Here is a 4622-nt window from a genome sequence, read left to right on the forward strand (position 1 = left end):
ACGGCTCCTATTTCGAGTTACAAATATGAGCAACCAAACCAGTATCAAATACCCAGGTGCTGCTACGAGCATTAGTAAGGTACACATAAATAACATGTATATCAAATATACCTTTGTTCACTTTGCCATCCTTCTTATCCACCAAATATTTGGGGCAGTTCCGCTTCTAGTGACCACTCCCTTTGCAGTAGAAGCATTCAGTTTCAGGATTAGGTCCAGCTTTGGGCTTCTTTACGGGAGTGGCAATTTGCTTGCCATTCTTCTTGAAGTTTCCTTTCTTTCCCTTTGCCCTTTTTCTTGAAATTAGTGGTCTTGTTAACCATCAACACTTGATGCTCTTTCTTGATTTTTACCTCTGCGGATTTCAGCATTGCGAAGAGCTCGAGAATCATTTTCGTCATACCATGCATATTATAGTTCATCACGAAGTTCTAGTAGCTTGGTGATAGTGACTAGAGAACTGTGTTAATCACTATCTCATCTGGAAGATTAACTCCCACTTGATTGAAGAAATTGTAGTACCCAGACATTCTAAGTGCATGCTCACTAGCTAAGCTATTCTCCTCCATCTTGTAGGCAAAGTACTTGTTAGAGGTCTCATACCTCCCGACACGGGCATGAGTCTGAAATACCAATTTCAGCTCTTGGAACATCTCATATGCTCTGTGGCGTTCAGAACATTTTTGAAGTCCCGGTTCTAAGCCGTAAAGCATGGTGCACTAAACTATTAAGTAGTCATCATATCGAGCTTGCAAACGTTCATAACGTCTGCATCTGCTCTGCAATAGATCTGTCACCTAGCAGTGCATCAAGGACATAATTCTTCTGTGCAGTAATGAGGATAATCCTCAGATCATGGACCCAGTCCGCATTATTGCTACCATCATCTTTCAACTTAGATTTTTCTCTAGAAACATATCAAAATAGGGGAGCTATATCGCGAGTTGTTGATCTACAACATAGATATGCAAAACTATAAGACAAAGTTCATGATAAATTAAGTTCAATTAATCAAATTACTAATGAACTCCCACTTAAATAAACATCCCTCAAGTTATCTAAGTGATACATGATCCAAATCAACTAACCAATGTCCGATCATCACGTGAGATGGGGTAGTCATCAATGGTGAACATCTCTATGTTGATCATATCTACTATCTGACTCACGCTCGACCTTTCAGTCTCCAGTGTTCCGAGACCATGTTTGTACATGCTAGGCTCGTCAAGTTTAACCCAAGTATTCTGCATGTGCAAAACTGTCTTACACCCGTTGTATATGAATGTAGAATCTATCACACCCGATCATCATGAGGTGCTTCAAAACGACAAACCTTGGCAACGGTGCATAGTCGGGGAGAATACTTTTATCTTGAAATTTAGTGAAGGGATCATCTTATAATGCTACCACCGTTCTAAGCAAAATAAGATTCATAAAAGATAAACATCACAAGCGATCAAAATATGTGACATGATATGGCCATCATCATCTTGTGCTTTTGATCTCCATCTCCAAAGCATCGTCATGATCTCCATCGTCACCGGCTCGACACCTTGATCTCCATCGTTGTGTCGGGGTCGTCTTGCCAACTATTGCTTCTACAACTATTGCTTACGCATAGCGATAAAGTAAAGCAATTACATGGCGTTTGCACTTCATACAATAAAGAGACAACCCTAAGGCTCCTGCCGGTTGTCGATATTACAAAACATGATCATCTCATACATCAACATATATCACATCATGTCTTGACCATATCACATCACAACATGCCCTGCAAAAACAAGTTAGACGTCCTATGCTTTGTTGTTGCAAGTTATACTGGCTGCTACGGGCTTCTAGCAAGAACCGTTCTTACCTACGGCAAAAAAACAACGGTGATTTATCGAGTTTGCTGTTTTAACCTTCTTCAAGGACCGGTCGTAGTCAAATTTGATTCAACTAAAGTAGTAAAATTTCTATGCAAGTAGATCATGAAAAGAATGCTTTAGGTGCTGGTTATATTGTTGAATTCATTCATGATGCTACTGAAAATTATTATGAGGGAGGAACATATGCTTGTAGTAATTGCAATAATATCAAGTTTCCTCTCTATGTGCTTAAAGTTTTGAAGTTATGCTTGTGTTACCTTCCTATGCTAGTTGATTATTGTTACCATAAGTTGTTTGCTCACAAAATCCATATGCATAGGAAGTGGGTTAGTCTTAAATGTGCTAGTCTTATGCTTCTTGATGCTCCCGTTATGTTTCAATTCTTATCTTTTATGTGAGCATCATTGCCATCATCATGCCTAGCTATAAAGGCATTAAAGAAAAGCGCTTGTTGGGAGACAGCCCAATATTTATCCTTACTGTTTTTGTGTGTCCACATGATTATGCTACTGTAATAATCATTTTTTATAGCTTTTATTTCAATAAAGTGCCAAGTAGAACCTTTGGGAAGACTTGGGTGAAGTCTTTATGATCTTGCTGTAAAAAACAGAAACTTTAGCGCTGACGAGATTAGCTACCATTGTTTACTGGAGAGTGATTTTAGGTTGATTCTTTTTGCAGATGATTAATAGACAAATTCCTCAGGTCCACCAATTTATTTCAGAATTTTTTGAGTTCCAGAAGTATACGTTTGTTACAGATTACTACAGACTGTTCTGTTTTTGACAGATTCTGTTTTCTATGTGTTGTTTGCTTATTTTGATGAATCTATGAGTAGTATCGGAGGGTATGAACCATAGAGAAGTTAGAATACAGTAGATATTACACCAATATGAATTTAGAATGAGTTCATTACAGTACCTAAGTGGTGATTTATTTTCTTATACTAATGGAGCTTACGAGTTTTGTTTTGAGTTTTGTGTGGTTGAAGTTTTCAAGTTTTGGGTAAAGATTCGATGGACTATGGAATAAGGATTGGAAAGATCATAAGCTTGGGGATTCCCAAGGCACCCCAAGGTAATATTCAAGGACAACCAAGAGCCTAAGCTTGGCGATGCCCCGGAAGGCATCCCCTCTTTCGTCTTTGTTCATCGGTAACTTTACTTGGAGCTATATTTTTATTCACCACATGATATGTGTTTTGCTTGGAGTGTCAATTTATTTTGTTAGTTTTTTCTTTCTGATAGTTAGAATAATGTTTTGCACCTTTAGTTTCAATTGAAAAAGTCAAGGATAGCCTTTACCATGCTTATTTTGCTAGTATACATGTTGCTGTTTGAAAACAGAAAGTTTACCGCTGTTGCAAAAATTCCCTAGAAAAGTCAGAGAATGATCTAATTTGAATCTTTTTTCATATTAAGCTCTGATAAATTTATTACAGTGGGAATTTTCTCTTATAATTGTTGGAGTTAGGGAAGTATTGATACCCTTGCATTCTTTACAGACTGTACTGTTTTGACAGATTGCTGTTATGGTAGCATTGTTTGCATATGTTTGCTTGTTTAATGATTCTATTTGAGGATAGGAGTGTTAAATATGAAGAGGCATTTAGTATGAAATGTTGAATAATAATTTTAGTGATTTGTTACAGTAGAAAATGATAAGGTTTTGCATTGGTTTATACTAACCTATCTCACGAGTTCTTGTTGAGTTTGTTGTGAACGAAGCTTTTGATAAAAAGAAACCATGATATGAGAGGAATTAAGGAGACATAAAAGCTCAAGCTTGGGGATGCCCAAGGCACCCCAAGATAATATTTCAAGAAGTCTCAAGCATCTAAGCTTGGGGATGCCCCGTTAGGCATCCCATCTTTCCTCTTCAACAACTATCGGTTAGTATCGGTTGATCCTAAGTTTTTGCTTCTTCACATGAGTTGTGCTATCCTTGCAATGTCATTTTGTTTTGCTTTGCTTGCTGTTTGAATAAGATACCAAGATCTGAAATTATTTAATGAGAGAGAGTCTTTCATAGTTGCATAATTATTTAGCTACTCATTGATCTTCACTTATATCTTGTTGGAGTAGTTTGTCGTTTGCTCTAGTGCTTCACTTATATTATTTTGAGAGTCTTAAAAAACATGGTAATTTGAATGAAAACTATCATAGGAAGTGAATTGGATGCTATGATCAATTTGATACTTGATAATTGTTTTGAGATATGGAGATAGTGATATTAAAGTCATGCTAGTTGGGTAATTATGAATTTAAAGAATGCTTGTGTTGAAGTTAGCAAGTCCCGTAGCATGCATGTATGGTTAAAGTTGTGTAACAAATTTGAAACATGAAGTGTACCTGGCTTGTGCATCCTTATGAGTGGCGTTCGGGGACGAGCGATGGTCTTTTCCTACCAATCTATCCCCCTAGGAGCATGCGCGTAGTGCTTGGTTTTTGATGACTTCTAAATTTTTGCAATAAGTATATGAGTTCTTTTGACTAATGTTGAGTCCATGGATTATACGCATTTTTACCTTTCCACCATTGCTAGCCTCTTCGGTACCTGCATTACCCTTTCTCACCTTGAGAGTTGGTGCAAACTTCGCCGGTGCATCCAAACCCTGTGATACGGTACGCTCTATCACACATAAACCTCCTTATATCTTCCTCAAAACAGCCACCATACCTACCTATTATGGCTTTTCCATAACCATTCCGAGATATATTGCCATGCAACTTTCCACCATTCCGTTTATCA

This window comes from Triticum dicoccoides, chromosome 1B, assembly GCF_002162155.2.
Source record: "Triticum dicoccoides isolate Atlit2015 ecotype Zavitan chromosome 1B, WEW_v2.0, whole genome shotgun sequence".
NCBI lineage: Eukaryota > Viridiplantae > Streptophyta > Magnoliopsida > Poales > Poaceae > Triticum > Triticum dicoccoides.